Source organism: Pristiophorus japonicus, chromosome 25 (genome assembly GCF_044704955.1).
Source record: "Pristiophorus japonicus isolate sPriJap1 chromosome 25, sPriJap1.hap1, whole genome shotgun sequence".
NCBI lineage: Eukaryota > Metazoa > Chordata > Chondrichthyes > Pristiophoridae > Pristiophorus > Pristiophorus japonicus.
Genome location: NC_092001.1, coordinates 30,337,876 through 30,350,160, shown reverse-complemented (window position 1 = coordinate 30,350,160; position 12,285 = coordinate 30,337,876). Strand labels below are relative to the sequence as shown.

The 12,285-nt window shown below is 45.4% G+C and overlaps 6 non-coding genes across 6 annotated transcripts; all 6 read right to left on the bottom strand.

The window, feature by feature from the left end:
- Positions 1–2,767: 2,767 nt before the first annotated feature.
- On the bottom strand, positions 2,768–2,838 carry trnag-ccc (transfer RNA glycine (anticodon CCC)). The gene has a single exon. It is a non-coding gene; the product is annotated as a tRNA-Gly (tRNA).
- A 1,401-nt stretch (positions 2,839–4,239) lies between these two features.
- Positions 4,240–4,310, bottom strand: trnag-ccc (transfer RNA glycine (anticodon CCC)). Its single transcript has one exon. It is a non-coding gene; the product is annotated as a tRNA-Gly (tRNA).
- A 1,402-nt stretch (positions 4,311–5,712) lies between these two features.
- trnag-ccc (transfer RNA glycine (anticodon CCC)) lies at positions 5,713–5,783 on the bottom strand. Its single transcript has one exon. It is a non-coding gene; the product is annotated as a tRNA-Gly (tRNA).
- Positions 5,784–8,651: 2,868 nt separating this feature from the next.
- trnag-ccc (transfer RNA glycine (anticodon CCC)) lies at positions 8,652–8,722 on the bottom strand. The gene has a single exon. It is a non-coding gene; the product is annotated as a tRNA-Gly (tRNA).
- Positions 8,723–10,124: 1,402 nt separating this feature from the next.
- trnag-ccc (transfer RNA glycine (anticodon CCC)) lies at positions 10,125–10,195 on the bottom strand. Its single transcript has one exon. It is a non-coding gene; the product is annotated as a tRNA-Gly (tRNA).
- A 1,396-nt stretch (positions 10,196–11,591) lies between these two features.
- On the bottom strand, positions 11,592–11,662 carry trnag-ccc (transfer RNA glycine (anticodon CCC)). The gene has a single exon. It is a non-coding gene; the product is annotated as a tRNA-Gly (tRNA).
- Between the last annotated feature and the right edge of the window lie 623 nt (positions 11,663–12,285).

Sequence of the window (12,285 nt, the reverse complement as noted above, 5' to 3'; positions counted from 1 at the left end):
GAAACTTAGAAATTGGTGCAGGAGTAGGCCATTCGTCCCTTCCAGCCAGCACCACCATTCAATATGATCATGGCTGTGCATGCAACTTCACTTCCTCTTCCTGATTTCTCTCCATGCCCCTTGATCACTTTAGACGTAAGGGCCATATCTCTCTCTCTTTTGAGTATATCTATCCAACTGGCTTCCACATCTTTCTGTGGTACAGAATTCCACAGGTTCACAATGATCTGAGTGAAGAAGTTTCTCCTCGTGTCGGTCCTAAATGGTTTACACTTTATCCTTAGACAGTGACCGCTGGTACTGGGCTTCCTTTATTCGGACTGCGGGGACCTTTTTACGCCATCAAACCTGTCCATTCCCGACCAAATTTTAAATGTTTCTATGAGCTCCCCTCTCATTCTTCTAATTCCAGCGAGTGTAAGCCGAGTCGATCCAGTCTTTCTTCATGTCAGTCCTGCCATCCCTGGAATCAATCTGGTGAATATTCGCTACACTCCCTCAAAAGCAAGAATGTCCTTCCTCAGATTAGATGATCATAACTGCACACAAAACTCAAGGTCTGGTCTCAGCAAGGTGCTGTACAAGTCTCCATGCTCCGATACCCTAATCTCCTCGCTATGAAGGCGAGCATGACATTTGGCTTCCTTTACTGCATGCTGTACCTGTATGTATGAATGACTTCAACGACAGATGTACCAAAATACCCAGGTCTCAATACCCCTCCGCTTTTACAAATCGGTCAACATTCAGATAACATTCTGCCTTCAAGGTTTTGCCACCAAAGTGGTTAAACTCACACTTATCTTCATTATATGGCATCTGCCATCCACCTAATTTGTCCAATTCCTCTGCAGCCTCCGAGCAGCTCGCACTGCAACCCAGCTTGGTGTGATTTGCAAAGTTGGAGATGTTACATTGATGGAATTATTGAAAATCGCCACAGCTCGAGGAAACGGTACCGCTGCTCCTTTCTGCTCCTCCTTATTGAACTGCCGCCCAGACTTGCTTCCGCACTTTCAACAGCCGCTCATCTCTGCTGCCGTGCTGCAAACAGCCACTCCTGTGTGTTCTCGCTTTTTAAATTGCCGCTTCCCTCTGCTCGTGCTATTTGAAAAATAACTCAAATCCTTTACTCCCTCACGTTTCAAGCGATCCTCACTGCTCCCGCTCTTGAGACCGAAGGATATCTGTGCCCCCGCTCATTTAACAGCCGCTTCTCTCTGTGCACGCTCTTGAAACAGTCGGGAAGTTTAATTTTTAAATACACGCTTTCTGAAATACTTCCATAAACACTGCATTGGCTGGGATTCGAACCCGGGACTCCCTCGTGTGAGGCGAGAATTCTACTACTGAACCACCAATGCTCACATTGCGAGCACATTCAAGTTTAAAGATAGTGAAATTAGTGTTTAATTTTTGTTAATAAAAGTCGAAGAACAACAAAGCATCTCATATTCTGAAGATAGAAACATAGAAACTTAGAAATTGGTGCAGGAGTAGGCCATTCGTCCCTTCCAGCCAGCACCACCATTCAATATGATCATGGCTGAGCATGCAACTTCACTTCTCCTTCCTGATTTATCTCCATGCCCCTTGATCACTTTAGCCGTAAGGGCCATATCTCACTCTCTTTTGAGTATATCTATCCAACTGGCTTCCACATCTTTCTGTGGTACAGAATTCCACAGGTTCACAATGATCTGAGTGAAGAAGATTCTCCTCGTGTCGGTCCTAAATGGTTTACACTTTATCCTTAGACAGTGACCGCTGGTACTGGGCTTCCTTTATTCGGACTGCGGGGACCTTTTTACGCCATCAAACCTGTCCATTTCCGACCAAATTTTAAATGTTTCTATGAGCTCCCCTCTCATTCTTCTAAATTCCAGCGAGTGTAAGCCGAGTCGATCCAATCTTTCTTCATGTCAGTCCTGCCATCCCTGGAATCAATCTGGTGAATATTCGCTACACTCCCTCAAAAGCAAGAATGTCCTTCCTCAGATTAGATGATCATAACTGCACACAATACTCAAGGTCTGGTCTCAGCAAGGTGCTGTACAAGTCTCCATGCTCCGATACCCTAATCTCCTCGCTATGAAGGCCAGCATGACATTTGGCTTCCTTTACTGCATGCTGTACCTGTATGTATGAATGACTTCAACGACAGATGTACCAAAATACCCAGGTCTCAATACCCCTCCGCTTTTACAAATCGGTCAACATTCAGATAACATTCTACCTTCAAGCTTTTGCCACCAAAGTGGATAAACTCACACTTATCTACATTACATAGCATCTGCCATCCACCTAATCTGTCCAATTCCTCTGCAGCCTCCGAGCAGCTCGCACTACAACCCAGCTTGGTGTGATTTGCAAAGTTGGAGATGTTGCATTGAAGGAATTATTGAAAATCGCCACAGCTCGAGGAAACGGGACCGCCGCTCCTTTCTGCTCCTCCTTATTGAACTGCCGCCCAGACTTGCTCCCGCTCTTTCAACACCCGCTCATCTCTGCTGCCGTGCTGCAAACAGCCACTCCTGTGAGTTCTCGCTTTTTAAATTGCCGCTTCCCTCTGCTCGTGCTATTTGAAAAATAACTCAAATCCTTTACTCCCTCACGTTACAAGCGATCCTCACTGCTCCCGCTCTTGAGACCGAAGGATATCTGTGCCCCCGCTCATTTAACAGCCGCTCCTCTCTGTGTCCGCTCTTGAAACAGTCGGGAAGTTTAATTTTTAAATACACGCTTTCTGAAATACTACCATAAACACTGTATTGGCCGGGATTCGAACGCGGGACTCCCGCGTGGGAGGCGATAATTTTACCACTGAACCACCAATGCTCACATTACGAGCACATTCAAGTTTAAAGATAGTGCAATTAGTGTTTAATTTTTGTTAATAAAAGGCGAAGAACAACAAAGCACCTCATATTCTGAAGATAGAAACATAGAAACTTAGAAATTGGTGCAGGAGTAGGCCATTCGTCCCTTCCAGCCAGCACCACCATTCAAATGACCATGGCTGTGCATGGAACTTCACTTCCGCTTCCTGATTTCTCTCCATGCCCCTTGATCACTTTAGCCTTAAGGGCCATATCTCACTCTCTTTTGAGTATATCTATCCAACTGGCTTCCACATCTTTCTGTGGTACAGAATTCCACAGGTTCACAATGATCTGAGTGAAGAAGATTCTCCTCGTGTCGGTCCTAAATGTTTAACACTTTATCCTTAGACAGTGACCGCTGGTACTGGGCTTCCTTTATTCGGACTGCGGGGACCTTTTTACGCCATCAAACCTGTCCATTCCCGACCAAATTTTAAATGTTTCTATGAGCTCCCCTCTCATTCTTCTAAATTCCAGCGAGTGTAAGCCGAGTCGATCCAGTCTTTCTTCATGTCAGTCCTGCCATCCCTGGAATCAATCTGGTGAATATTCGCTACACTCCCTCAAAAGCAAGAATGTCCTTCCTCAGATTAGATGATCATAACTGCACACAATACTCAAGGTCTGGTCTCAGCAAGGTGCTGTACAAGTCTCCATGCTCCGATACCCTAATCTCCTCGCTATCAAGGCCAGCATGACATTTGGCTTCCTTTACTGCATGCTGTACCTGTATGTATGAATGACTTCAACGACTGATATACCAAAATACCCAGGTCTCAATACCCCTCCGCTTTTACAAATCGGTCAACATTCAGATAACATTCTACCTTCAAGGTTTTGCCACCAAAGTGGATAAACTCACACTTATCTTCATTATATGGCATCTGCCATCCACCTAATCTGTCCAATTCCGCTGCAGCCTCCGAGCAGCTCGCACTGCAACCCAGCTTGGTGTGATTTGCAAAGTTGGAGATATTACATTGATGGAATTATTGAAAATCGCCACAGCTCGAGGAAACGGTACCGCCGCTCCTTTCTGCTCCTCCTTATTAAACTGCCGCCCAGACTTGCTCCCGCTCTTTCAACACCCGCTCATCTCTGCTGCCGTGCTGCAACAGCCACTCCTGTGTGTTCTCGCTTTTTAAATTGCCGCTTCCCTCTGCTCGTGCTATTTGAAAAATAATTCAAATCCTTTACTCCCTCACGTTACAAGCGATCCTCACTGCTCCCGCTCTTTATCCCGAAGGATATCTGTGCCCACGCTCATTTAACAGCCGCTCCTCTCTGTGTCCGCTCTTGAAACAGTCGGGAAGTTTAATTTTTAAATACACGCTTTCTGAAATACTTCCATAAACACTGCATTGGCCGGGAATCGAACCCGGGTCTCCCGTGTGGGAGGCGAGAATTCTACCCCTGAACCATCAATGCTCACATTACGAGCACATTCAAGTTTAAAGATAGAGCAATTAGTGTTTAATTTTTGTTAATAAAAGGCGAAGAACAACAAAGCACCTCATATTCTGAAGATAGAAACATAGAAACTTAGAAAGTAGGTGCAGGAGTAGGCCATTCGTCCCTTCCAGCCAGCACCACCATTCAATATGATCATGGCTGAGCATGCAACTTCACTTCCCCTTCCTGATTTCTCTCCATGCCCCTTGATCACTTTAGCCGTAAGGGCCATATCTCACTCTCTTTTGAGTATATCTATCCAACTGGCTTCCACATCTTTCTGTGGCACAGAAATCCACAGGTTCACAATGATCTGAGTGAAGAAGATTCTCCTCGTGTCGCTCCTAAATGGTTTACACTTTATCCTTAGACAGTGACCGCTGGTGCTGGGCTTCCTTTATTCGGAATGCGGGAACCTTTTTACGCCATCAAACCTGTCCATCGCCGACCAAATTTTAAATTTTTCTATGAGCTCCCCTCTCATTCTTCTAAATTCCAGCGAGTGTAAGCCGAGTCGATCCAGTCTTTCTTCATGTCAGTCCTGCCATCCCTGGAATCAATCTGGTGAATATTCGCTACACTCCCTCAAAAGCAAGAATGTCCTTCCTCAGATTAGATGATCATAACTGCACACAATACTCAAGGTCTGGTCTCAGCAAGGTGCTGTACAAGTCTCCATGCTCCGATACCCTAATCTCCTCGCTATGAAGGCCAGCATGACATTTGGCTTCCTTTACTGCATGCTGTACCAGTATGTATGAATGACTTCAACGACCGATGTAACAAAATACCCAGGTCTCAATACCCCTCCGCTTTTACAAATCGGTCAACATTCAGATAACATTCTACTTTCAAGGTTTTGCCACCAAAGTGGATAAACTCACACTTATCTTCATTATATGGCATCTGCCATCCACCTAATCTGTCCAATTCCTCTGCAGCCTCCTCGCAGCTCGCACTGAAACCCAGCTTGGTGTGATTTGCAAAGTTGGAGATGTTACATTGATGGAATTATTGAAAATCGCCACAGCTCGAGGAAACGGTACCGCCGCTCCTTTCTGCTCCTCCTTATTAAACTGCCGCCCAGACTTGCTCCCGCTCTTTCAACACCCGCTCATCTCTGCTGCCGTGCTGCAAACAGCCATACTGTGCGTTCTCGCTTTTTAAATTGCCGCTTCCCTCTGCTCGTGCTATTTGAAAAATAACTCAAATCCTTTACTCCCTCACGTTACAAGCGATCCTCACTGCTCCCGCTCTTGATACCGAAGGATATCTGTGCCCCCGCACATTTAACAGCCGCTCCTCTCTGTTTCCGCTTTGAAACAGTCGGGAAGTTTAATTTTTAAATACACGCTTTCTGAAATACTTCCATAAACACTGCATTGGCCGGGAATCGAACCCGGGTCACCCGCGCGGGAAGCGAGAACTCTACCCCTGAACCACCAATGCTCACATTACGAGCACATTCAAGTTTAAAGATAGTGCAATTAGTGTTTAATTTTTTGCTAATAAAAGGCGAAGAACAACAAATCACCTCATATTCTGAAGATAGAAACATAGAAACTTAGAAATTGGTGCAGGAGTAGGCCATTCGTCCCTTCCAGCCAGCACCACCATTCAATATGATCATGGCTGAGCATGCAACTTCACTTCCCCTTCCTGATTTCTCTCCATTCCCCTTGATCACTTTAGCCCTAAGGGCCATATCTCACTCTATTTTGAGTATATCTATCCAACTGGCTTCCACATCTTTCTGTGGTACAGAATTCCACAGGTTCACATTGATCTGAGTGAAGAAGATTCTCCTCGTGTCGGTCCTAAATGTTTAACACTTTATCCTTAGACAGTGACCGCTGGTACTGGGCTTCCTTTATTCGGACTGCGGGGACCTTTTTACGCCATCAAACCTGTCCATTCCCGACCAAATTTTAAATGTTTCTATGAGCTCCCCTCTCATTCTTCTAAATTCCAGCGAGTGTAAGCCGAGTCGATCCAGTCTTTCTTCATGTCAGTCCTGCCATCCCTGGAATCAATCTGGTGAATATTCGCTACACTCCCTCAAAAGCAAGAATGTCCTTCCTCAGATTAGATGATCATAACTGCACACAATACTCAAGGTCTGGTCTCAGCAAGGTGCTGTACAAGTCTCCATGCTCCGATACCCTAATCTCCTCGCTATGAAGGCCAGCATGACATTTGGCTTCCTTTACTGCATGCTGTACCAGTATGTATGAATGACTTCAACGACCGATGTAACAAAATACCCAGGTCTCAATACCCCTCCGCTTTTACAAATCGGTCAACATTCAGATAACATTCTACCTTCAAGGTTTTGCCACCAAAGTGGATAAACTCACACTTATCTTCATTATATGGCATCTGCCATCCACCTAATCTGTCCAATTCCTCTGCAGCCTCCTCGCAGCTCGCACTGAAACCCAGCTTGATGTGATTTGCAAAGTTGGAGATGTTACATTGATGGAATTATTGAAAATCGCCACAGCTCGAGGAAACGGTACCGCCGCTCCTTTCTGCTCCTCCTTATTAAACTGCCGCCCAGACTTCCTCCCGCTCTTTCAACACCCGCTCATCTCTGCTGCAAACAGCCACTCCTGTGTGTTCTCGCTTTTTAAATTGCCGCTTCCCTCTGCTCGTGCTATTTGAAAAATAACTCAAATCCTTTACTCCCTCACGTTACAAGCGATCCTCACTGCTCCCGCTCTTTATACCGAAGGATATCTGTGCCCCCGCTCATTTAACAGCCGCTCCTCTCTGTGTACGCTTTGAAACAGTCGGGAAGTTTAATTTTTAAATACACGCTTTCTGAAATACTTCCATAAACACTGCATTGGCCGGGAATCGAACCCGGGTCACCCGCGTGGGAAGCGAGAACTCTACCCCTAACCACCAATGCTCACATTACGAGCACATTCAAGTTTAAAGATAGTGCAATTAGTGTTTAATTTTTGCTAATAAAAGGCGAAGAACAACAAATCACCTCATATTCTGAAGATAGAAACATAGAAACTTAGAAATTGGTGCAGGAGTAGGCCATTCGTCCCTTCCAGCCAGCACCACCATTCAATATGATCATGGCTGAGCATGCAACTTCACTTCCCCTTCCTGATTTCTCTCCATGCCCCTTGATCACTTTAGCCCTAAGGGCCATATCTCACTCTCTTTTGAGTATATCTATCCAACTGGCTTCCACATCTTTCTGTTGTACAGAATTCCACAGGTTCACATTGATCTGAGTGAAGAAGATTCTCCTCGTGTCGGTCCTAAATGGTTTACACTTTATCCTTAGACAGTGACCGCTGGTACTGGGCTTCCTTTATTCGGACTGCGGGAACCTTTTTACGCCATCAAACCTGTCCATTCCCGACCAAATTTTAAATGTTTCTTGGAGCTCCCCTCTCATTCTTCTAAATTCCAGCGAGTATAAGCCTAGTCGATCCAGTCTTTCTTCATGTCAGTCCTGCCATCCCTGGAATCAATCTAGTGAATATTCGCTACACTCCCTCAAAAGCAAGAATGTCCTTCCTCAGATTAGATGATCATAACTGCACACAATACTCAAGGTCTGGTCTCAGCAAGGTGCTGTACAAGTCTCCATGCTCCGATACCCTAATCTCCTCGTTATGAAGGCCAGCATGACATTTGGCTTCCTTTACTGCATGCTGTACCTGTATGTATGAATGACTTCAACGACTGATGTACCAAAATACCCAGGTCTCAATACCCCTCCGCTTTTACAAATCGGTCAACATTCAGATAACATTCTACCTTCAAGGTTTTGCCACCAAAGTGGATAAACTCACACTTATCTTCATTATATGGCATCTGCCATCCACCTAATCTGTCCAATTCCGCTGCAGCCTCCTAGCAGCTCGCAATGCAACCCAGCTTGGTGTGATTTGCAAAGTTGGAGATATTACATTGATGGAATTATTGAAAATCGCCACAGCTCGAGGAAACGGTACCGCCGCTCCTTTCTGCTCCTCCTTATTAAACTGCCGCCCAGACTTGCTCCCGCTCTTTCAACACCCGCTCATCTCTGCTGCCGTGCTGCAAACAGCCACTCCTGTGTGTTCTCGCTTTTTAAATTGCCGCTTCCCTCTGCTCGTGCTATTTGAAAAATAATTCAAATCCTTTACTCCCTCACGTTACAAGCGATCCTCACTGCTCCCGCTCTTTATCCCGAAGGATATCTGTGCCCACGCTCATTTAACAGCCGCTCCTCTCTGTGTCCGCTCTTGAAACAGTCGGGAAGTTTAATTTTTAAATACACGCTTTCTGAAATACTTCCATAAACACTGCATTGGCCGGGAATCGAACCCGGGTCTCCCGCGTGGGAGGCGAGAATTCTACCCCTGAACCATCAATGCTCACATTACGAGCACATTCAAGTTTAAAGATAGAGCAATTAGTGTTTAATTTTTGTTAATAAAAGGCGAAGAACAACAAAGCACCTCATATTCTGAAGATAGAAACATAGAAACTTAGAAAGTAGGTGCAGGAGTAGGCCATTCGTCCCTTCCAGCCAGCACCACCATTCAATATGATCATGGCTGAGCATGCAACTTCACTTCCCCTTCCTGATTTCTCTCCATGCCCCTTGATCACTTTAGCCGTAAGGGCCATATCTCACTCTCTTTTGAGTATATCTATCCAACTGGCTTCCACATCTTTCTGTGGCACAGAAATCCACAGGTTCACAATGATCTGAGTGAAGAAGATTCTCCTCGTGTCGCTCCTAAATGGTTTACACTTTATCCTTAGACAGTGACCGCTGGTGCTGGGCTTCCTTTATTCGGAATGCGGGAACCTTTTTACGCCATCAAACCTGTCCATCGCCGACCAAATTTTAAATGTTTCTATGAGCTCCCCTCTCATTCTTCTAAATTCCAGCGAGTGTAAGCCGAGTCGATCCAGTCTTTCTTCATGTCAGTCCTGCCATCCCTGGAATCAATCTGGTGAATATTCGCTACACTCCCTCAAAAGCAAGAATGTCCTTCCTCAGATTAGATGATCATAACTGCACACAATACTCAAGGTCTGGTCTCAGCAAGGTGCTGTACAAGTCTCCATGCTCCGATACCCTAATCTCCTCGCTATGAAGGCCAGCATGACATTTGGCTTCCTTTACTGCATGCTGTACCAGTATGTATGAATGACTTCAACGACCGATGTAACAAAATACCCAGGTCTCAATACCCCTCCGCTTTTACAAATCGGTCAACATTCAGATAACATTCTACTTTCAAGGTTTTGCCACCAAAGTGGATAAACTCACACTTATCTTCATTATATGGCATCTGCCATCCACCTAATCTGTCCAATTCCTCTGCAGCCTCCTCGCAGCTCGCACTGAAACCCAGCTTGGTGTGATTTGCAAAGTTGGAGATGTTACATTGATGGAATTATTGAAAATCGCCACAGCTCGAGGAAACGGTACCGCCGCTCCTTTCTGCTCCTCCTTATTAAACTGCCGCCCAGACTTGCTCCCGCTCTTTCAACACCCGCTCATCTCTGCTGCCGTGCTGCAAACAGCCATCCTGTGCGTTCTCGCTTTTTAAATTGCCGCTTCCCTCTGCTCGTGCTATTTGAAAAATAACTCAAATCCTTTACTCCCTCACGTTACAAGCGATCCTCACTGCTCCCGCTCTTGATACCGAAGGATATCTGTGCCCCCGCACATTTAACAGCCGCTCCTCTCTGTTTCCGCTTTGAAACAGTCGGGAAGTTTAATTTTTAAATACACGCTTTCTGAAATACTTCCATAAACACTGCATTGGCCGGGAATCGAACCCGGGTCACCCGCGTGGGAAGCGAGAACTCTACCCCTGAACCACCAATGCTCACATTACGAGCACATTCAAGTTTAAAGATAGTGCAATTAGTGTTTAATTTTTTGCTAATAAAAGGCGAAGAACAACAAATCACCTCATATTCTGAAGATAGAAACATAGAAACTTAGAAATTGGTGCAGGAGTAGGCCATTCGTCCCTTCCAGCCAGCACCACCATTCAATATGATTATGGCTGAGCATGCAACTTCACTTCCCCTTCCTGATTTCTCTCCATTCCCCTTGATCACTTTAGCCCTAAGGGCCATATCTCACTCTCTTTTGAGTATATCTATCCAACTGGCTTCCACATCTTTCTGTGGTACAGAATTCCACAGGTTCACATTGATCTGAGTGAAGAAGATTCTCCTCGTGTCGGTCCTAAATGTTTAACACTTTATCCTTAGACAGTGACCGCTGGTACTGGGCTTCCTTTATTCGGACTGCGGGGACCTTTTTACGCCATCAAACCTGTCCATTCCCGACCAAATTTTAAATGTTTCTATGAGCTCCCCTCTCATTCTTCTAAATTCCAGCGAGTGTAAGCCGAGTCGATCCAGTCTTTCTTCATGTCAGTCCTGCCATCCCTGGAATCAATCTGGTGAATATTCGCTACACTCCCTCAAAAGCAAGAATGTCCTTCCTCAGATTAGATGATCATAACTGCACACAATACTCAAGGTCTGGTCTCAGCAAGGTGCTGTACAAGTCTCCATGCTCCGATACCCTAATCTCCTCGCTATGAAGGCCAGCATGACATTTGGCTTCCTTTACTGCATGCTGTACCAGTATGTATGAATGACTTCAACGACCGATGTAACAAAATACCCAGGTCTCAATACCCCTCCGCTTTTACAAATCGGTCAACATTCAGATAACATTCTACCTTCAAGGTTTTGCCACCAAAGTGGATAAACTCACACTTATCTTCATTATATGGCATCTGCCATCCACCTAATCTGTCCAATTCCTCTGCAGCCTCCTCGCAGCTCGCACTGAAACCCAGCTTGATGTGATTTGCAAAGTTGGAGATGTTACATTGATGGAATTATTGAAAATCGCCACAGCTCGAGGAAACGGTACCGCCGCTCCTTTCTGCTCCTCCTTATTAAACTGCCGCCCAGACTTGCTCCCGCTCTTTCAACACCCGCTCATCTCTGCTGCAAACAGCCACTCCTGTGTGTTCTCGCTTTTTAAATTGCCGCTTCCCTCTGCTCGTGCTATTTGAAAAATAACTCAAATCCTTTACTCCCTCACGTTACAAGCGATCCTCACTGCTCCCGCTCTTTATACCGAAGGATATCTGTGCCCACGCTCATTTAACAGCCGCTCCTCTCTGTGTCCGCTCTTGAAACAGTCGGGAAGTTTAATTTTTAAATACACGCTTTCTGAAATACTTCCATAAACACTGCATTGGCCGGGAATCGAACCCGGGTCTCCCGCGTGGGAGGCGAGAACTCTACCCCTGAACCACCAATGCTCACATTACGAGCACATTCAAGTTTAAAGATAGTGCAATTAGTGTTTAATTTTTGATAATAAAAGGCGAAGAACAACAAAGCATCTCATATTCTGAAGATAGAAACATAGAAACTTAGAAATTGGTGCAGGAGTAGGCCATTCGTCCCTTCCAGCCAGCACCACCATTCAAAATGATCATGGCTGAGCATGCAACTTCACTTCTCCTTCCTGATTTCTCTCCATGCCTCTTGATCACTTTAGCCGTAAGGGCCATATCTCACTCTCTTTTGAGTATATCTATCCAACTGGCTTCCACATCTTTCTGTGGTACAGAATTCCACAGGTTCACAATGATCTGAGTGAAGAAGATTCTCCTCGTGTCGGTCCTAAATGGTTTACACTTTATCCTTAGACAGTGACCGCTGGTACTGGGCTTCCTTTATTCGGACTGCGGGAACCTTTTTACGCCATCAAACCTGTCCTTTCCCAACCAAATTTTAAATGTTTCTATGAGCTCCCCTCTCATTCTTCTAAATTCCAGCGAGTGTAAGCCGAGTCGATCCAGTCTTTCTTCATGCAGTCCTGACATCCCTGGAATCAATCTGGTGAATATTCGCTACACTCCCTCAACAGCAAGAATGT